We start from the raw sequence: 23,158 nt of genomic DNA, 5'->3' as shown, positions 1-23,158 counted from the left end.
ACCCCGAATCGAGATAGTTTTTCGCCTTGCCTGAATCTGCAATGATAGCCGTTTCTGGCAATTTTAAATTTGTTTAGAAATAAATATAAATATAAAGAATAAATTTTTGCATTTTTAACCTAATTATAACCCATTTCCTAGTGTTCAAACACTTCAGTTTTGAAAGTGATTTTAAATTGATATTATTATTTTCTTTCAGGCTTCAATACAATTTTATAGCTACTTAGAAACAATTTTTGCCTTTTTGAGCTAAATAAGAAGATTGTTTCGTTTTTTTTTCTGAATCCGCGTTCTAAATTTCAGAATTTTCAACAAAAATCTTTTTGACATTCTAGATTTTAATCAATTTAAATTTATTGCTACTTAGAAACAATTTTTGCCTTTTCGAGCTAAATAAGAAGATTGGTTTGTGTTTTCTGATTCCGCGTTCTAGATTTCAGAATTTTCAACAAAAATCTATTTTAAAAAATTGAATTCATTACTTTAATAATATCATTGAATTCTTTTCATATTTATGGTGAATTTCTGGCTTTAAATTAAAATCTGATTGCTGACTTTTATCGAGAACTTTAGAAACATTTGAACATATCTTTTATCTTTTTATAGTCTCTGTAAACGTTTCATGGCAATTGTGAGCTGAATTATGTACAACTGTGTGTATTTCTGTCGTTCAAAATATTTTTTCCGTTTTCTTAAGGATCTCTTGAGGCTCGGTTATTGTCTTGACAATATAGAAAGGACTAATTTGATACCATTGTTATCCTTACGTGGTATTGTTCCAGGTTTTTTTAGGCGAATAATTTCCGCAATGGCCCTCATAGTTTTGCCTTTTTTATTTGAAAAATATGTCTTTCTGATTTTAGAGAAGTATGCAAGCAATTTGAGAAAAAACAAAGACAGGCTCTGAATTTTAAGCCTCTAGAATACTATTCAATAAACTTTGAATTGCGTTTTAAATTATTTTCGTTGCATCTGGTTTTTGGAACGCAAATTCTTGATAATCAATTTCTGAAATTTCTGGCCTCAAGACATTTACTCAAGCGGATTTGAGCTTAACCGATTACCGGTGAAGAAAAATCAGTTTTTACCACAAATAATGAACTTTAAACTCTTATTACTAATCTACTATATGCATAATTAACATAAACTGTATTGTATAATTAAGCATCATGCATAAATGTTGAACTCAAATCAAAGTTTGAATGTCAGGTAATGCCATATGGCATCATACGCCGGTAATGGGTTAGGTTACGATTTTTTTATTTTTGCTTATTTTCCGATGGTCTATTTCTGCCACTATTATGTCAATCACCGACACCCGGGGAGGCAACTTCAACTAGAATCTTAACTAACGATCCGTTGATCAACGGACCGGTGCCAACGGCTTCACTTTCCCATGCGATAGAAGAACCCAGAGATTTTTCGCCTCAGAAAATATCGGAAGGATTGAATCTAGATCAGTTTTGGTTGATTGTGAGTGAATAACGTCACCACACAACCATCGACACCTATGGCTTTGGGATTCGAACCCAGATCTAGCGTGGTTGGTGGAGGCATTACTTGTTTCAGGTTTAAAGTATTTTTTTATCATAGTTTAGTTTTTGCCTATTTCTAGTTAACATATAAAATTTTATTGGAATCATTCTTGACTTCTCTGGCCTTCAAAATATTTTTTAGTAATTTGAAGTTTTTACCTTCCCTAGGCTTTGTAGGTTGTTTTGGCGATTTGTAACCCAAGATCCAAATCTTGTTTCTTTTTAAAGAGTATTTTTTCATCAATTGTGAAGAATTCGGTACATAACTTTGAAACAAACTCAGCCATAAATGACATTAGACGTTGATCCTGTAAAGTGGTGGTTGTTTTGATGTTTGATCGCCACTTACTGTTGAAGCCTTAATCAGTGCGAATGAGAAAGGAGACAAATTAGAGAAAAACAATCGCAGCCAACTGTTAGTGTACAGAACAATTGCGGGACTAGCGCTAGCATCCTATCGACTCTAACGATCGTCTCTCTTAACCGCGATTCTAACGAGTGACGACTGGCTTGTTACTCCAGCACCTTACCTCGAGACCAACTAAATGGTTCCTTGAACCTTCCAGTGTTTGTGAGATGGCAGAAAATGTATAGTGCGTTGAACTAATACAACAAATCCCAAGCATGTGTAAATGAAAAATATTGTTTAAAATGGACATGATAAATCTCCCGGTTTTCCCGGTTCAGTTTCGAATTCCCGGCTTTTTCGCGGTTTTCAAGGTTTTCCCGGTTCGCTGACCACCTTGAATTAAGCTTCGAAGTGATAGCAGGAGCAAAATTGAAATAGCAGAAAAAATGTAACAATCAATGTCTTTCTAATTTAATAAGGACCATGTGATCAATTAAAGCATATATTACAGGTTAGAAAGGCGAGCAAGGCCATATGGGTTGACTTTTAATAAAAGCAGCGAAGAAAATCAAAAAGGATGAAAAACTTGCTGCGTTCTATGACTTAAATTAAATATTTTTTTTTTCACCGAAAATGTCCGGGGTACGGAAAGCATCACCGGTCCGTTCCGAAGTCCGGATGGCTTCGTTCCGACAAAAATGGTTTTAAATTTCTTAATTAGTTTTTCGTAAAAATGCTATATCTCGAGATTGGCTCATATTACCACGGAGTGATAAGTGTTTCTTATGTAAAATTTTCCAAGAAACACGATGAAACCTTCAAATTTAAAATAAACTCAGCTACATTTACCGAAAAATGCAAATTTAGTTTTAAAATAGAAAAATAATCTATCTGGCAACACTTTCGGTCAAAAATAATATTTTTCCTGGATTCCTTGGTTTATTTTCTTCAAAATTCTTTCATCACTATTTTTCGGGTGTCTTACGGCTATAAACTATGAAATAAATTAATTACGAAATTTACAACTATTTTCGTAAAAATGTTATATCTCGATATTGGCTCATATTACCTCGGAATGGTAGTTGTTTCTTACGTGAAATTTTCCAAGGAACACGATAAAATTATCAAATTTAAAATAAAAATGGCTGCATTTTCCGAAAAATGTAAATTTAGTTTTCAAATACAAAAATAATTTATCTGGCAACACTTCCGGTCAAAACTTACATTTTTTCGGGATTCCTTGATTTATTTTCTTTAACAATCATCTATCAGTATTTTGCGGACGTCCTACATCTATGAATTGTAAGAAAAAGAAAAACGGAATTTTGAACATAAACTGCCTGACTTTGTCACAAAGAAGGGGGTCCCACAGAGCGGGGGGTATTCCAATCGACACCAAAATTGGGATTTTTTCATAGTGAACCTAGATGAATAATTCCCTCAGCTTTGAGCCAAATCCGTGATGGTCGTGTCCAAGTGGCATGTACACTTCGTATGGAATGACCCATATATCATACAAACTCGCATTTGGTGCTCAAAAACAGCATATGCGTACAATTTTGGAGGCGATATACGTACTGTGGAATAATTGTATGCAATTTATTGATATACGTATTTATATACGATAATTTCCGATTGAAAGTGATTTGTTCCACACTATCTCACAGTTTTAAGCCTACAATCGTAAATCGGTTAGACTCCCACATGATATACAATTGAAACTGAATTTCTGTGCATGATAATAAGCGTGGTATACGATGTCGAATTTGTTAAGATATATATTTGACATAATTTTCACACATTGATATCCAGCTTTTTACGCGCCATAATGGCGGACGTTATAATGCAAAGTTCGTAATAAATTATTCACCCTTTTGACAACTCTGCTTACGACAGTTTGAAGTCTTCATACAATTTATCAAAAGAAAAATATATCTGGCAACATTTGTGTTGCCAATTTTTCTGAAATCGCAAATCTGACGTAAGCAGAGAGGTTCGCATATTACGAACACGCATTATAGCGACCGCCATTATGGTGCGTAAAAAGCTGGATACGATTTGTGGTTGACTGGGTAGCCTCTTTAATAAAAAAAATTTAAAAAAATAATAGAAACTTAAACTAAAAGAAAAGAAAATAGCCAATAACGTTGCCCTTCACACGCAATGACGAAACTACCCATGCAGCATCAATCATAGCAACCCATGAATCAGCAGAAATAAAATGACAGCTCTATCAATCGAGCCTTAACCGTGATGGTGAAGCTAGCTAGAATGGAGTTGCGAAATTGCGACACTGCAAAATGAAAATGATACAACAGCAGTTTCACTCTCACTCTCTTAAAACTGATATTGACTGTCGCCCAAGTCAATTCCCAGTGGAAACCATGTCAGTGAGTTGAATGATATGACTTATTTATAATCGAAATCATGTGATTTGAATCAATCCATCGCATAAACCCTATGAATTAGATAAGCATCTACATCCTCAACCGCATAATTATCACTAAAGTGACACAGCGTGCGCGAATTCACAGTAACACTGCCTGTCAACGTTATCACTGTCGACTGAGTGGAGCTGTAAGCGATTTTCATTTTCAGCTTGTTCGTGCTGAAACTGATATTCACAGTTTTCAGTTTCAAGGTAGCATCGATCACTGACAGTGAAATATTGCAACCCTGCTCCGTTCAGAAGCGTGAGCGTTCAAAGAACTGTACCCCGGCGTTGAAAACGGAAATCGTGGGGCACTTTTTGGACGCTGGATACGCCCGTTCCGGCATCTGCAACATCTTGGCACTATTGAACCACAATCAGAGCATCGAAAGAAAGCCCGGTTCCGGACGGCTGACAACACTGAGTGACAAGAAGCCCCAAAGGATCTTCAGCATCCACCGGGGGCAAAGTGGCTACATCGCTGCGTGCGCTTGGCCGAGAGGTCGGCGAAACCGAACAAACTGTGAAAAAGTGCCTGGCGAAAATGGCGTACATATCAGGAAGCGGCAACACCGTCCAATCATTTTGATGCTGCAGGCAAATACGCAGCGGCAGCTGCTGAATAAGACGGTCAAGTCGATTTGCCCGACGATGGACGAGACCTATCTTACCCTGGATGGCAACGACTGGCACGGCACTTCGTATTTTACTTCCCCCACGAAACAACTGAGCTCCGAGGTAAAGTTCATTTGACGCTTCAAGTTCCCAAAGAAGGTGCTACTGTGGCTGACAATCAGCGAGAAGGAGATGTCAAGCCGGCCTTTTTTCGCTGCGGATTGGTCGTGAACGAGGAAACATATAGTACGAAGTGAATGGGGGAGTTGCGTCGTTCATCAACAAATACTATAGAGGCGAAGACGCTGTGTTTTGGTCGGATCTGGCGTCGGCCCATTACTCGAAGCGAACGTTGGAAGAGATGGAGAGGCTGAATATCGACATGGTACCCAAGTCGACGAACCTGTCCAACGTCCTCCAGCTGCGTTTCATCGAGAATCTGTGGGAAACCTGAACCGTATGATCTACTAATTTTGTCGCTAAAACTAAGGAGGAAGTGATTAATAAAACGTATAAGGCGACATACATTAAATACGTAACGCAAAAAACCCAATTTTTTGAAAGTCTCTCCAGAGTGTTTTTGTTACGTAACGCTGATCTTACCTACCCCCCCCCCTCCTTCCCTATGTAACAAATAGTAACCCCAGAGGGTTACGTAATTTATGGATACATAAATGCATGTTTTTGTCCACCATGGTTAATGTTCTGGGTAACTGCAGAAATTATACCTGAAAGGCGTAGAGTTTTTTTACCAGTAGGCTAATATAAACCTGCCATGGGAAATTTAAGTAAAGCAAAGCCCTTGGTGCTACATTCCGATTCGAAACTTGACCTTCTGTTTATTATACACAGACTTCGCAGCCAACTGTTTGATGTACAGGACAATTGCTGGGCTAGCACTACGATCCTACTGACACTAACAGTCTCTCCCGAACCGAGACTCGAACCTACGACGACTGGCTTGTAAGGCCAGCACCGTACCCTGAGACCAACTAGAAGGATTGGGAAGTTTATCAAACTCAATTATCTGTCTTAGTTTTCCCACCTTCTGAAAAAAGTTATTTTTTTTAATGCAAACGTTATGAACCCTTCGACAGTTCTCTTAAATATTAGTTTAACCTGTACCTAATTATTGAGAACTAGAGCAGAGGGTCCAAAGTCTTAGAAAAGAGGGTGATTATGATAGCTATTAACCATGGCTGTTACGTAAAAATCTAATGGTTAAAATCCCAAGCTAAGGAGTAATCCTAACGTGCCATGAAATGGGAAGGGATGAGTATTTAATAAATTTTCCACTGCTAACGAGACCTGTAGAATACCTGGCGCCCTTTCACAGTATTCTAGTCTTCTGTCAAACTCGTGAAATCAAAGCTGGATTCTGAAGAAAAAAACAACAACAAATTTTAAACCCGGGCAGAGTAAATGAAGCTAACACACTCCAAGGCGTGCAGCCCCTCGAGACCACACAAAACAAGTGAGACCGAGACGATGGAACTGGAGGATGACTTCAAGCTCAACAGCGAATCGCTGCACGGAGGGCTTCAGTATCATCACTAATCTTCGGTTCGACTAGCGAGAAAGAGGAGAGCCCGACAAACAGTCGTCGGAGATGCAATTGTATGACAAGGGGGAACCCAAGTTACTTCATGCTGCTGTCAAGTGGCTCCTCCAATCGCAACAACGGTGTCTGAAAAGACTGCTAAGCCTGGCCCACTCACGCGAGGAGGCCACAAGCTAAGTTTGCCAACCGTCGATCAGGCTGAGGTCTCAAACACGAGACAACGGTCGACTGAGCCGACTTTGTCAAACACATGTGCCAAGGGCCCTGGCAAACACGGGGCCATTAGCACCGCTGGAGACCACATGCATGTCGATCACCTAACCCCACAGCTTTCCTACTGACCCCTGAACAGTTGAGAACTGTTCGCGACGTCATTCTGGGCTGCGTTGCGAACCAGGATTCATTCGCCATCAGCCCAAAATTTAGGAAGCTGCCGTCTAAGGGATCCGAGAAATTATGTACCTCGTTCGTCTCTACCTGGCCTACATACACGACAAAGACCCAAAGATTTGCTACGACGGTATGACAAGCATACAAATCACTTTGGCATCCGAGGGATTACCAGTAACTGTGGAGGAACTCAGGAAATTTTTCTTCCAGGTACATAAAGAATTCGGCGTATCGAAAAAAGTGACTTACAAAGAGTTGGATTTCTATAGTAGACACCTAAACAACCAGTTATTGGCGTTCGCGGGCGTTCGCAGGCGTTCAATAACTTAGTTGCCTCAAACAAAATCCCTTCATGAAGTTATCAAAAATCTTGCAACGGAACTTACGGCTCTATTGTTCTGGTTTTTAACATGTCACTGGAATATGGATGCTTCCCAAAAAAAGGGAATGGCTCCTTTCTAGTGCCTGTTTTCAAATCTGGTTGGAAATCTGACATGCGTAGTAATCGTAGAATACCCATAATTTCTTGCATTCCTAAACTACTCGAAGAAATTCTTAACAAAAAATTACTTTTCCAATTTAAAAACCGAATGACTGAGAAGCAACATGGCTTCTTCAAAGGCCGTTCAACATTGACCAATTCACTTGAATTTATGAATTATTCATTGAATGTAATGGATAATGGAAACCACGTAGAAGTTCTTTACACAGACTTTAGCAAAACTATTGATCGCATAGATATACCGATGCTACTCTTCAAATTGCAAAAAATTGAACTTGAACCAGAACTCCTGAAGTAGCTTTAATCAGGTTTAACAGAAAAATAGTTAAACTTAACGGACAAAACACAAATTCCATTCTAGTCACTTCTGGTGTCACCCGAGGCTCTCACGTAGGTCATCTCCTTTTCTTTTTGTACGTTCACGACATTTCCTCTATTCTCAAAAAACTAAAAGTGTTAATTTACGCCGACGATATGAAGCTCTTTTTTGGAAATAAGAAATGAATAAGACCTCAATGCTTTCCAGAACGAAATACACATATTCTACACGGACATATCTCGAACAACTGGCGGAACGTTAAGGTGGTGTTTATGCCGTGCAAAAAAGACAAAACATTGCCCAAAGCCTTTAGAGCTATGAGTTTGATAACTACATCTGCAGCCAGTTTCTGAAGGATTTACACTTGCATAAACATCTACCGTAGTAATCTACCGAAACTGCTGCATGCTGCTTAATGACGAAAATCAAAAAGTCACTAAAACATAAAGAGACAGCGGTCGGCGCTTTTCTTGATATTGAGGGAGCTTCCGATAGCATGTTCATTGCACCTCTTTACGCGGCTCTACAGAATAAAAGATTTTTTTTTAAGGGGGGATTTGTTAGTAGCTTACGTATTTATGATATATATTAGTAAATAATGAGTATGTGTGTCCAATCACAAATGGTGACTTCTCAACACTGTTAGAAATTTGTAATTTTAATTGTTAGGATTTGTTTGCTTTCGCAATTAGGACTTATCAATAGAATAAAAGAATCGACTATACTACAATGGGCTGGATCCAAGCAATTTTCTAAAACTCATTCCTTGACTATCTTTCTATTGTTATTATTGAGTAACGATTAATAAATTTAAGATATTTACGAATGTTAGTCTAGATAAATGCTTGAAAAATGAAGTATGCGAAGTTTAGTTTAATAAAGCCTGCACAGTGACAAAGTTTCATTCACAGTCCAAGAGGCTATCAGCATCTCATTTAAGTTGAGGCGAAATATCTAAAAAGAGTATTGTTTACAAACAAGCCTGGAAGTAACATACAGTGGTGGAAAAAATAATAGGCGTGAGCATTGCTTATAACGTCATCAGCATTTTAACCTATTATGTTCGAGGCATATTTGAACGCAATATCTGTGTGAGGTTACATTATGGGCAATGAATAGAAAAATGCTAACTGTCGAAATTCGTGGTATTTTGTCTGTGAGCGAAAAAATACTTTCATTGACCAACAGTTTGAGTGGAAAAAATAATAGGTGCAAAGTAAACTATACATCGTGACGTGACTTTTAATACAATTTGCTCATTGAAAAATTTTTGATATAGGGTTTCCTGTGGGCGGAAACATCAACTCTGTACTGATAAATAAATATTTCAAAAGTTGGGTTTATAATTTTGCTTTTTGTTTACCGATAAAGGGTCGCGGTAAACATTTTACCTCTGATAAAAAAAGCTTGATCAAAAACTACAAAATGAAGGTAAAACTTTCAAAAAAAAAAATAGCAAAAACCATCGACTACCCACAGAATACAGTTAAAAAATCTGTTAAGTTCCAGAAGAAATCAGAAACACGAGAGTGGAAAGGGAAACTAGTTCTAGGAATGTGCGTCGAGTACTGAAATTAGTAAACAAGATGCATTTCTCAATCTATTGCCATTAAAACGGAACTTGAATTGAAGGTGATGTCTAAACCATCCAGTCTGATTGATCGTAATTTTTTCCACTTAAATATTGGTTAATGAAAGTTTTTTTTCGCTCACGGACAGAATACCATGAATTTTGACAGATAGCATTTTTTATATTTATTGCTCATAATGTAAGCAATATTAAACAGATATTGCGTTCAAATATGCCTCATACCTGATAGGTTAAAACTCAGATGAATTTATGAGCAATGCGTGCACCTATAAATTTTTCCACCACTGTATTTATGAATTATACGATAGAGATACTACAACAAATATTTCCTTTTTTTAAATCAATATGGAAAGTTACAAAATTTATCATAGCGTAGGTGCGCTAAGCAAGAAATGTTAACATTTCAAAATTTGTTAATAAATTCACTATTTCAATAACGTCCTTCAAAATCCGAACACTTTTACAAAGCTTTAACGTTCGCAAGTTCGAAGCAATTAATCAATAAACAGAATCAAATAGAAATTTTATGAAAATGCAAACCAACACCACAGGGAAGCTATATTCAAAACACATAATAAATGCTTGTAATAAAATTGAAATAAAACCCCAAGCATGCCAAACGGTTGGCATCGGTTTCGCTGGATTTTATCGACACCATAGAGAGAAAAAGAAAGAAAGAAAAAAGACATCGCTCAAAATATTTTGTCTATCCCAAGTTTAAAATTTACCCTTCACCATGAGGCGAACCGAGATCGAACGGGCTTTTCGCTCGGCAACATTAGCCGGTCAGCCTACGGGCACGAAATGTGACTAACTATTCTTCATATGTTGTTTCACGCTGGGTAAATTTATACATTCCCACAAAGGAACAGTATTGGCGATCCAGCTATCTGCCACCAGCGTCCTCCATCGACACGAGCGATAGATCTTGTGCCTGCACCTGCTGTTGTGATGTGTGCGCAAATTATGATCACAACATCACACCCCTCAGGCGCAGATTATGCGATGATCACGCATAACGAACCAGATGAAGTGATAAAAGATACTAATGAATTCGATCGTATACTCTCGCGTCTGTCACCACGATCAATCGGTTAACCTGTTTCCGTCATGGTTTATAGGCGCGATGTTACATTTTGTTATACTATCTTTAACGTTATCTGCTGAAAGTGTGATCGATGATGCGTTCGGTTGAAATTGAAAGCAAACATAAACCAATAATATTAGATGAAGAAAAAAAAATAAACCAATAATATTGTAAATACGTTTTAAAGAGCAACCTTCGACCCACTTCTGACCCCTGCTTTGAACTTTTCAAATATATGATCGCACACCATCTTTCTGCGATTGCAATCGAAACGACAACTTTGAGGGGCCACTTACTTGCGTCCTTATGGTAATCAACGGACCGTCTCCGGCAGACTATCGGATTTAAATTACTGTTGATTATTCCGAAAACTTTAATTCCGATAAGCTACCTACCAATTTGACGTTTATTTTGGGCTGCCCAATCTGTCGGATCGGACCAGGGTCCGTTATTTATTCGCGCTGGCTGATACAGAGGTCAGTCTGCAGCAGAATTTGCTTCTCTGACAGATAGCGACGCCACGGCTCTGATCTTTTCCGTCCGTTCCCAGTGCGGGTAGCGTGAAATTGTGGCGCCCGGACTGACGCCGGCCAACTGCACGAGATTGCGTGAGCATTCAACTTTGACCACCACTCGGCCGGTTGATTGCAATCGTTGCTCCGGACCTTGTTATTGAATAATTTTAACCACTGAATTATCGTTATTGATACTCTGGGCTTTGCGCGCCTATAAATTCCCCCTTTTGATAGCTGCGAAATTTCGTTCCTTTCGATTGTAATAATTAGCGTGAATATAGCTTAAAATGGACTTTACAGCTGATGGTTTAGCACAACGTTTATTAGTAATAAACGTCTATGCAATTTTAGATGTGGAAAATCTTAAAAAGATGGATTTTAAGCAAATTTATTTGTGATAATGGCAATTGAAAAGGGCGACAGCTTATTTTTCTTTCTTTTATACAAGATTACAAGATTCACATCATTTTAATCGAAGAATTGGAGAATTTAATTGAACACTCTTAAACTCTTGAACAGAGTCGGATAAGGGTGCTAGGGGCCCGGGCAGATATTTTAGGGGGACCTCTTTTCTCACAACATTGAGGTAAGAATATTGGAAATTGTGAAAAGTCTTCACGTCCCGAAATGCTGTTGAACTAGATGGTGACAGTAAAAAAAACCATTGTTCAACTATTAAACTAAAAAAATACCCGATCCCGATACCATCGACGATGTCGATAGGGGCGCGTGTTAGCTGTCCACGAACAAGCTCCCGCAGCCTGTAAACAGATTTTCCAAGCCGGTGTAACTGTTAGCAAACCGCCTGCCATCACCCGTGGACCATTCCGGTAGACTAGAAATAGCCTTGCATGTTTAATATCCATATCATTTTATATCATGCGCTTGTCCAGCTTGAAGTGAAAACAAGCGCCCGGGAACCGATAACACTGCGTACACACTGCGGACTCCTACGGCTAATGGCGGCAAAAGTTGCACTCCTTATGGTACAGTCTGGGGCCATACCACCTGCTTTGCATATGAGTGCAACACCCGGACCAGTAGACCAGTTCTAGAGCGACTCGCATGCCGGCAGCGTTGCGTTTAAAATGTAGAAAAAGTTGGCGTTTTCTCCTGCCAGCCAGCCAACCTGACCGCCGTCTGACTGGGCGCTGAAATGCGGTTTTGTTTTTATTTTCGGACGGCAGGCAATAAAGTCCATTGTTATTCAAATCGCAGCATCGCTGCGTTGGGTGCCTGCAGCTTTTCAGTCTGTGTTTTAATTCAGTGTAGCTTAGCGTAATATTACGAGTCATATTTTACGACATTTTTCTTAATTAAGCAGTTCAGCATAATTGGTAATCGCTGTTTGGACATCGGCTGGCGAAATTAATTTTGTAATCAATTTCCAATGGCAGCATAATTTAATTTAGCCACCTCCGGAGGGCGATAAGCTGCGATGGAAACGGAATCTCGCGCTGAAGAAGCCACACGACGACGACGGTCACCGCACCAAAAGTCAACCAGGGCAGTGAAAAATATGCAATGCGATATGGGAATTTTTCTTCATTAAAAATAATTGAATTTCTGTACAAGGAATTCCAGTTGGCGGAAATATGAGATACGGTGCGAGGAAATTAAAAGGTATAGGAATAGTTGCCACTACGGTTAACGCGTGAAAAGCACTTGAGAAGTGAATTTTAAAAGCTATTATTATGAGAAAATTGAATGCGAACGAATATTAATAATTGAAAACACCTGAAAACTCGTAATAATTTACCTAATGGTGAGGGAACTTTTTTCACAAGTAATAAAAGAGCCAACAAGTTTTTCAATTGAGATACTTAAAAAGTATTTCAGCAGCAATTAATTTAGGGCGTTATCCATTTCTTGACTTTTTTTAACAAAAATAAGAGAAAATAATTCAGAAAATTAAAAATTATCAGGCACTGTAACACTGTAGCTTGTAACAGCTCCAAAAATTGAATTACAATCTTTTTAATATTTCAAAGAAAACTTCCCTTCGCTTTTCAACGTTTTTAAAGTGTTACAACTAAGTACAAAATAAGATTTTTCGATTGTAAAAGGAATGTACTTACTTATTTCAGGTGGCTTTTGCTGTATCAACATTTTTTTTTCTACACTTCTCAGTCCTGGGCTACTCGTTGTCAATTTCCTATTGGATTGGATTCCTTGAACGGAATTGATTTTACCACACTGTAGTCCGGCATCCTCACGACATGTCCGGCCCATTGTAGCCTCCCGACCATCGTCAGGTGCACAATGGAAGTCTCTCCAAGTAGTGCCTGAGTCTCGGTTTTTGGCGTTACAACCCGTTTTCGTCCAGCTTCTGGTTTGAGATCCACTGCCAATCGTTACTGGAACCTTTGAAAGACCTCTGAGATGGTTGAATTACGTATACACATACACATTTTCCCAAGTCATGATGCGATGACCCAAGGTTTTTCATGTGGGTGAATAATCCTCTTGCGAACGGTTTGCTTATTTTCTTTTATCCTGGCTAGAATCTCACTGACAACTGCAAACTTAGCAGATGCATAAATAACACTCTGAAAAGCTGGGTGAACTGGGTGAAATTTGGTTGATTTCGGTCAAGTTTGAAAAAGTCGTTCTCTCGTTACGAAAGTTTGCAAGTGTCAAAATAATCATCGGTTTACCCTTTTTTTGCAACAGCTGCTGGTATCGATCGATTATATCATATGCTGCGTTAAAGTCCGCGAAAGCATGATGTATGGGCACGTTTTGCTCCCGGCATTTTTGAAGAGTTTGCTGAAGAGAAGAGAATTTATCCGTAGTAGCGCGTGCTTACGAAAAGCCTGCTTGATACTGCCTTACCAATCCCTTTGCTAAAGGAGATAGACGGAGAAGCCGAATCTGTGAGAGAATTTTGTAGGTGGCGTTGATCAACGCGGTAGTTCTTTTTTTATAGTTGGGGCATACAACTCCTTCCATCCATTCCTCCAGTAGTATCTCTCTTCCAAATCCAGGAAATAGGTAATAGAGTACCTCTTTTCCGTGTTTATGGAGCTCGGCCGGTAATCTGTCCTTGCCTACGTCTCTATTGTTCCTTGGTAACCCAATTTCCCGTTTGATCTCTAGAATACCGATAACTGGGATACTGCTTTAGTTTGTAGACACTCCAAGGTTATCTTTTTCTTTCGCCTCCTTTCGTTGCTCCGCTATCAATTATCAATGAACTACTCCCACTCGTCGGCCACATCGCGCTTTACACATATCTGGACTCGGTGTGTAGCCTATACGGGATTACTATACCTTCTAAAAACACTTGCGCGTGTCAATAGCCCGAAACAGTTGCTCCAGTTCTCCACGATCTCTGTCCTCCTGCCAACGCTTCTTTCTCCTCAGAGTCGTGGTCGACATATTTCAAGCTCGTCGATATTCTCTTTCCTGAAGATACTTAGATAGTTTTTCCAAGATTTCTATATCACTCGCAGTCATTCCGCACCAAACCAGTCACACTTCACAGTACCTTAAGCGCATCCAAATTTAGCCATAAACTCGTTCCCTCGAACGGTTGTCAAATGGTTCACTAATCGTCTCCATCAATTCAACAGTGAAAGGAGGCGCACGGTTATCGTTCGCGTTTGAGTGAGTGAGAGCTTTTGACGCGTTTTTGAAATAGCTAGACCGCGCACCTGTAGTTTTCTTCTTGGGATTTGTAGTTTTCTTCTAGGTTCTAAATTGGTTATTTTGAAAAATAGATTTTTGAAGTAGAATACTTCTCTCAGGAAGTTCGGCTACATAGGGATGTGAAATGAAAATCTAAAACCGAAAAAAGTGAAAAATATGTCCAATTTCAAACGCTAATAAATCGGTTAGTATTCGATGGATTTCCTTCGTTCATGCAGCAATAGATTGGAAAATCTTCTAAGATTCTTCCTAAAACAAGATAAATGTAATTCTATTATTCACACTATTGTACTATTGAAAATAGTCAAGCCTTGTCAAAACGAAAAATTTGACCTCTGATTGGTCGTTATATGCTTGCTTCCCAAGCACGGTCGACAGGATCATATACCTTGCAATTGAAAACATGCTACTTGGCCTATATAAGAGCCTGTTTCAGCCGGAGCCGCTCATAATAGTTCTAGACAGCGACAACAGCAGTCGTCTTTCCTTAGCAGCAGCACTAGCCCTGTGGTTGGTCACCACGTCTCAGGAGCAGCGCGGTTTTTTCTCAGCGTGTGTCTCCAGACACCCATTATTCCCCCCGTGTTGGGGCAGCATGATTGCCATCAGGAAATCCAATTTTGGAAATCGAAATGCCTTTTTCAAGGCAAATAAACAAGTCATTGAAAGTTAATAATTTTTGCCAACGCAAGCAAGCATTCCGTGTTGGATCCTAGCAATTTAAATCTGTCGCACCCGTCGAATTTACTGAATGTGAAATAGCTTCCACAGTGCATGTTGTCCGCGTATCTCAATTCCCCCAATGTTAGGGCAGCTCAAAAGTTGTAATCAGTAACCGATGCAATCAAATTCTGTTGTAGTTGTCTAATTTTTACTTTTACTTTATTTAGTAAACCTCCCACTGTAGGGGCAGCGCAAAGGCTGCGATCAGCATGACCAACTTTAAATAACAAACGGTTTACGTTTATTCACTAAAAATTCATCCAATTCAAAACAGGTTTTTGTCTGAGTACAATAATTTGCACAAAAAGACATTAAAAATTTTACCGCATCACTAGACGCGTTTCTCCAGTCATGCCTCATGAACGTGAAGGTTCCCTATCGCAGACATAGATTTCGTGCTCCAGCACGTAACAACACGTGGAAATTGTCTTTTGAAGAAGAATACTTCTCTCAGGAAGTTCGGCTACATAGGGATGTGAAATGAAAATCTAAAGCCGAAAAAAGTGCATATAATGTCCAATTTCAAATGCTAATAAATCGGTTAGTATTCGATGGATTCCCTTCGTTCTTGAGGCAAAAAGACTGGAACATCTTCTAAGATTCTTCCCAAATGAAGATAATTGGAATTTTATTGTTCAAACTATTGTTCTATTGAAAATAGTCAAGCCTTGTCAGAACAAAAAATTCGACCTCTGATTGGTCGTTATATGATTGCTTCCCAAACACGGTCGACAGAATCATATACCTTGAAATTTAAAATATGTTATTTAGCCTATATAAGAGCCTGTTTCAGCCGAAGCCGCTCATAATAGTTTTAGACAGCGACAACAGCAGTCCTCCCTTAGCAGCAGCAGTAGCAGTGCAGTGGATACCAGCGATAGCGGATAGCGGCCTCAACTGTGGCATGACTACGGATAGCGTAGCAGTTCCAGCGGGTATCAGCATCGATAGCAGCTGATGCAGTGAGGCACTTTGGTGAAATGCAGTCTTTGTGCAATTGCCGGTACTAGTATGCATTCAATGAAAAGTTGACTCATTTTGACATTACATGAGCCATCTAGTTTTGATAAATGGCTGACACGCAAGCAGCCAAGTTATCTTCCTTGTAAAAGTATTCTACTTCAACCTTGCGGTCGTGGCTTTGCATACAACCCTCCTGTGATTTTTTTTTATCAAAGTGGCGCAAAATTTACGAGGCAACAGTATCGTAGAACATCATTTAACTCTATCTGCAAAGATAAGAAAATTAGATGCTGGATTTCATCGTAAATTTGGGTCTCCCTTATTTGGTATTACAGGAAAATGTGCACTCCATTATTTTGCAGAATTTTGTAGAAAAAAGGACTGCTATTAGATGGTGGTCTGAGTCTATATCCGTACTCTGGAGGGAGCGTATCTTTGTGATGTTTGAGGAAAACCGGCCAGCAATGAGAACGTATCAGGCCTCAGTAGGCTGTGAAGTTGATGCATCTTTGGCCGTCGTCGCCTGTGTTAGTCTTCCACAAGCAAAATCCATGTCTCATGCAGCGTTGCCAGGTCATTTTTTTAAAAATCTGGAAAAGGCAAAAAAAATCTGGAAGTCATTTCGTGGGGTGAAAGGTAAAGTCTTCGGATAAAAGTCTTGGGGTACGTAAAATTTAAAGTGACAAAATTTCAAAATTTCGCGCCAAATTTGAAGGGATGACCTTTTTGCGGAACAGAGAAAATAGAATCTGGATAAAATCTGGATCATTCATGAAAAATCTGGCTAATTGGACATCAAATCTGTCTACCTGGATACATGTTCAAAAATCTGGATAATCCAGCTAAATCTGGATACCTGGCAACGCTGGTCTCATGAGTCATGGCCGTAGAGGACTACCGGTCTGATCAGTGTCTTATAGATGGTCAACTTGATGCGGCGGCGAATTCTACTCGATCGGAGGAGATCAAAATATGCACGATTTCCCACCATAACGCGCCGATGAATTTCTCAGCTGATATCGTTTTCCGCAGTTACTAGTAAACCCAGGTACACGAACTCGTCTCCAATCGGTTTGCTTAGGTCTTTAGTCCGATGAACGTATACGCCATCTGCACAAAGGCCCGCCACAATGTCAATATCGTCGGCGAAGCCAAACAGTTGAGCCGAAGTTTGGAATATCGTACTACTTGCGATAATCCCTGCTCTCCTAATCATCCCCTTCAGGAAATAATAAACAGTAGGCACGAGAGACCATTTCCATGCCTTAAATCTCTTCGAGATTCGAAGGGACTCGACAGTGCCTCCGATACTCGAACTACACAAATCACTCGATCCATCGTTGCTTCAACTAATCGTGTTGTCCTCGTCCTCCGGCAGTCGAGTCTCACGTCCGACGTTCCAGTATCTCAGACGTAGACTAGAGATGGTCGGCCAGCCTGCCGAACATCCAATCCGTGAACGACGACAGCTGGGCTACGAATGAGGGACTCATCGTGATCACCAACTTCATAAAGGTGAGCAAGCTCTAACCTGGCAATTAGGCAGACGATAAAAACGGCCCCGAGCTGTTTCGGGCAGGCATGCAAAGACTCCTGGATGACTGTCTCTTCCCGCAGAGAATGGTCTTACTGCCGAAGGCTAAATACGCTTTTGCGTAATCGTCACGCTCGACGTGAAAAACGCTTTCAATAGCGCCAGTTAGGACTCCATAACGCTCGCGCTCAAGAACATCCATGTACCGGTGTTGCTGTACAGTGTTCTGGAAAATTACTTCCAAAATCGAGTACTTGTTTACAACACGGAGATAAATGTCAGAAATGTGTCCTAATCACCGCAGGATATCCGCAAAGTTCCATCTTAGGCCCGGTGTTGTGGGATGTCATGTATGACGTGGTGTTGAAACTAAAGTTCTCTGTAGGGGCTGTGTTTGTTGGCTTTGCAAACTACGCTAGAGGTTTACGGCGAGTCGATCGAAGAGGTCGAGTTGACGGCCGCACACTGTATACGCAAGGTCGAGGACTGGTTGCGCTCCAGGAAAGTATAGCTAGCGCATCATAAGACATAGGTCACGGTTGTGAACAGCCGTAAATCGGAGCAATGGTGGTCAGAGTCGGAGACTGCACCATCACCTGAAAGCGATCTTTGAAGCTCTTGGGGGTTGACGACAAGCTCACGTTCGGGAGCCACGTTGACTATGCCTGCAGGAAAGCCTCATCGGCTATTGCAGCACAATCTCGTATGATGTCTAACAGCTCAGCTGTTTATGGTGCAAAGCGAAGACTTCCTGCCAGCATGGTTTCGTCCATACTTAGCTATGGTGGGCCAGTGTGGTCCAGAGCGCTAGGTATTAACACTTGCTGCGGTAAACTGGAAAGTATCTACAGGTTCATGTGCCTGAGAGTTGAGGGTGCGTATCGTACGGTGTCGTACGATGCAATCTGTGTCTTGATCGGCATGATGCCTATCAGCATCGACATCAAGGAGGACAGAGATTGTTCCGACCAACGTGACACAAGGGGTATACGAGGTACCAGAGAGTAAGAAAGACTACCAGTTGCCAAGTAGTTAGCTATAAGGTTATTTGAGTAAAGAGGGTGTACACGCACAAAAGCCACTCCCCGACGTAATACTTAACCGTCGTTCCGGGAAGACCAGGTCTGGAAACTGAAAGGGTTTTAGTGTGTCGGGATGGTTCTCTTATCACGTGTCTGTTCGCCGATTTCCGAGTCTCGTTATCTTGCCATTTTCAAAAGTAGCTGTGCTAAGTGGCTCTTCCGTGGGTAGCGCTGGCTCCAGCTGCTGCTTGTATTTCTGTACAACCCCGCATTTGCTCAATATTTGGCCGTGACGTTCGCCTTCGGCGGGTATTATATATCGTCGAAAGTTTTGAGCGCATGCACCGAATCTATATTCGCATTGCAGTAATCGTTGATGATGTTAGAGAAGAAGTTGCCGTCGATAAGATTCTCTGCCCGTTGCACAATGGTCGGAAAGATAGGATTTACGGCCAAAACTATTTATTTGTTGTCAAATTGTTAGTTTTTACTGTAGATGATTTTGTCATATGAGAAAGTATTGTAGTGACAAGAGGCTGTCCATAAATCACGTGACTCGAGGCATAATTTTTTTTTTCGAAACAATAAAAAAAAACCTCGTCAGTGTATGTAAACGAATAACTATATTAATTTTACGCATTCTCAATATGTTCTGGACCAAATAGGTGTGATGTATGAAAAAATTTTGTTGATAAATCATCCAAAAATTCAATCGATACAGAAAAAATTAAAAATTTTTAATCATCTTTTTCTACAATAACGCAAGTTTTCCGCAAACTTTTAACATTGGTTCTTGAGGAACACAAACAGGGCTCTCAGGCACACTATCAGGATCTGTGCTTACACGTGCTTTCATTTGATGTTTTTGAAGGTCAAAATTAGGAAAATTCTCAATATTTTCTACGTGGCCTGCGGCAGACTCTGCAGGGTTAAAATCAAATACTCTTCCGGTTTTAGGAAGCTAATATAATCAGCTCTTGATTGTATGCTAACACAGCATAACAGTTTTATTAGGATTTTATATATTCCAAAATATCCGGAAAAACTGATTTGCTTCATTTTTGAAAGAGGTAACTTTAGAGACGTTTTTCAACATGATCCGTTTTATGTATCAAGATTTTATTGATAAATTAAGAAAATATAGATGGTTCCACAACTCTAGTAGAAAATAGTCGCCCGGTGCCGGCTTTTTCATAGCTTTTGCCTTGTCCAACAAAGTTCCTGCAGCTCTGCGGCTTCCGTTCTAAACATAAAAACAGAGTGATTTTCAGATCCGTGTCCCATGTTTCCAATTGTAGTCCTTGTTTCGTTGCCAGGTGCATGTCGATTCTACCGACTCGTGTTATCTCATACGTTATTTGTATTTTATTACGATTCTTCCCACTCGATGCCTGATACCGCTTTACATTCTAGCTGCACTCTCGGCACTTCGCACTGCACATCAACAATGCGACCAACAAGCTGCCCGCTAGCCGTCACCAGGAAATCAACGTGTACTATCAGAATGCAGAGCTCTAAATTTTCGAAACAAAACAATGAAACTGAATATCTCGCGCTGTCATTTCGATTCGAGCAGTTTCATTTTCACTTGATTCCTTCCACCCACTGTCATCGAATCACTTCTTTCTCTCTTTCCCGTCTCTTGTTCATCGGATCATTTCAAATGAAACCGTTGACTATTTCAATTGACGGAGAGAGAGACTCTTTTCTTTCCTTCAGCGTCTCAATTGAAATTAGCACCGCATCGCGTCGTTTGATGATAGTTTCCTAATGCCGGAAGCCGTAGTTAGAACTGCAATTAATAAGTCACGCAAGTTCCGATCAATATTTCTTCCCTCTTTCCTATATAAACGTGAAGCCTCCTGTCTCCTTCATGTGAGAGTGATGGTGATAATCTCCGCTTTCAATTGAAAAGCATTTGTATCAATTTCCAGCCCTACAGTTGTTAAAATCAAAGCAAGAGCTTTAGACTGGGTTTCATGTGACTCACGAAGTGCTCGAAAATTATACAAAAGCTTTCCAATTGAAAGCGACGGGTCAAAGCGTCACTATAGCCTGATAATTGTCAATTGTCAATTGAAAATGATCAGAGTACCGGCGGTATGAACAGCGCTGTCGATGACTTCCGTGTTGCCATCTCGGATCTTTGCTATGATATCATAGTTCTAACGGGCTCTATTCCGCGTACTTTCTCGCCAGATGTTCGAAAATAACTACAAATTTTTCGTTGTGATAACAGCGCCGGCTACAGTCGCAATTCTACTGGTGGGGGCGTTTCTGTGGCAGTCGATTCTAAGTTCGAAGCAAAAACTATAAAGGATGCCGCTGGACATAGTGCCTTCGTCAGTGCTTATTTAGACTGTGGAGAAAATAGCGAAACCCCAAGAATTTTATACCTAATTAGGTAAACGACTGGGGCAAATTTTAACTCAGAAAACGTAAACAACTTGAGTTAGGTAGAGAAATGTGCGGCCTGGTGATCCATGCCTTGTCGGGGAGTTTTTGGTAGAAATTTAAAAAGCCAAGAGAAATGATTACCCTGATCTCTGTTAAGGAGGGTAGCTGGGTTTTGTTTGAAAATTTCTAAACATTCTGCGACATCTAATTTCCAAGGGGATGTTACTGATCGAACTAGACTAATGTTGTCGGTAGTCATAGCGTGATCTTCATGAAATATATGTTCGGCTATTTTGGATCTGAAATGGTGAGTTATTCCTTTTTCTGAGTCTTTCTTAGCCTTTACAAGTTCTGAAGTATGTTCCTTAAACCGGATATCTAAATTTCTTTTTGTTTGGCCAATGTAAACTTTATCACAATGTGGACATGCAACTTTATAAACACCCGCCCTATGTAATTTGTCAATAGTGTCTTTAGTAGACCCCAACTTTGTTTTCATTTGATTATTTCTACTACTGTAGATAATATCGATACCAAATTTTTATTTCTTATCTAATATTCTAATAATTCTAATCTTATTTTTTTTCGAGTATCCATCCTAACGCTGCATTAGTATTGGATTCCTATAGCTCAGCTACACATTCAAAAGTGTTATGAACGGATGCTTTTGCCGATATCAACACGATTTACAGAAGAAGCTCAAGTTTCGTCCCAAGCAGTTTTGGAAAATCGTCAATCAACAGCGACATGAAGGTGGAATACCCTCCTCTATGACATCTAACGACTGCCATGGGCGGATCGATTTTGTCTACCGAGCTATGAAAGTCACTGCTTATTAATACGTATGGAGCTTCTGTCTGTCCGTAAAGACACGACCAGGGCATTGCTTACCACATAACTTTTGAAAGGCCGCATAGACTGCCTCGCGCTCTTGGAACAAGTGAATATTAACGTGCGACCTCGTGCCCTGCGAAACAATTCGATGCTACGATTGTCTGCCCAACAAACTAACTACAACATTTTGGCGCACAAGTTAGCCTCCAAAGACTATTAAACATAGTATCCGCTCTATTTCATTTTAATTTATCTTGGGTTTTTTTCCTAGCATGGAATTCAGACGCTGTTTTGAGCCGTACCATCTTGATGACAGACGCTGACGAAGCATTTCCTCTATCGCCCAAGTATTGTTGACGAGCCAATGGTCGTTTCTCACCTAGCTATCACTGGATGACAATATTGCTCAGGTAACACCAACCAGTCGGGTCCATGTTTCAGCTGGCAGTCTATGGTAATCATATGACTCGTAAAGGTGTGAGATAGGAACTCGTGAGGGCGATGCTAGTCTGGCGCTCCTTCCATGTTGTCAACTCACCGTTTAAAGCTCCGAGCAGTTACAACACCGCCAAATTTGCGGTTGCGGTACGGTTTCTCTAATCCGAAAAACAAAGCTTCAGAAAGACAAGGATTTCCTCCGAGGAGATCAGCCTCCTTGCCTCTTCCTTATCAGTATACGACCGAGTTTCTACCATGATTTTCAATTGGTTACTCGTATCCCGGCTGGTACCACGAGAAGGTAGGAATAGGAGTTATTTGGAAACATACTATGGCCCACAACGTGGTCTATTTTACATAACTGCTGGTACGCAGTGTACAGCCATATACCAACGAATGGATTGTGCTATGTATGAAAAACTTTCATAAAAGATTAACTCGGAATAGTCAGGTTTCTAAAATGAAGTAGACTCTTCGCTATCAATTTGTGCAAATAGCATGTCACAAAATATTTCCAATAAGTCATAACGGTTTGGGTAAAACGATTGATTTCACAGTTTTAACTTGCTATTGATAGTTTAACTATTTTGACAACCTTCATATGTAGGCGAATTTCACGTTTACGCAGTTTTGAGATTTTTGCAGTTTGAGCGTTTAGCTTGTTTGAAGTTTTGCAGTTGCGACATTTTGATGACTCTGGT

At 40.0% G+C, this 23,158-nt stretch overlaps 1 protein-coding gene across 1 annotated transcript in view; it reads left to right on the top strand.

Moving 5' to 3' along the window:
* The window catches only part of LOC129727880 (helix-loop-helix protein delilah), a 216,927-nt gene extending 194,549 nt beyond the window's left edge, over nt 1–22,378 (top strand). The window contains exon 4 of the mRNA XM_055686131.1: nt 22,291–22,378. The gene's annotated coding sequence lies outside the window, so the exon portion shown is untranslated. The remainder of the gene's footprint in view (nt 1–22,290) is intronic.
* The last annotated feature ends 780 nt before the right edge of the window (nt 22,379–23,158 follow it).

This window comes from Wyeomyia smithii, chromosome 3 (genome assembly GCF_029784165.1).
Source record: "Wyeomyia smithii strain HCP4-BCI-WySm-NY-G18 chromosome 3, ASM2978416v1, whole genome shotgun sequence".
Lineage (NCBI taxonomy): Eukaryota > Metazoa > Arthropoda > Insecta > Diptera > Culicidae > Wyeomyia > Wyeomyia smithii.
The sequence above is the reverse complement of the archived record's forward strand: the minus strand, read 5'-3'. Positions and strand labels throughout refer to the sequence as shown.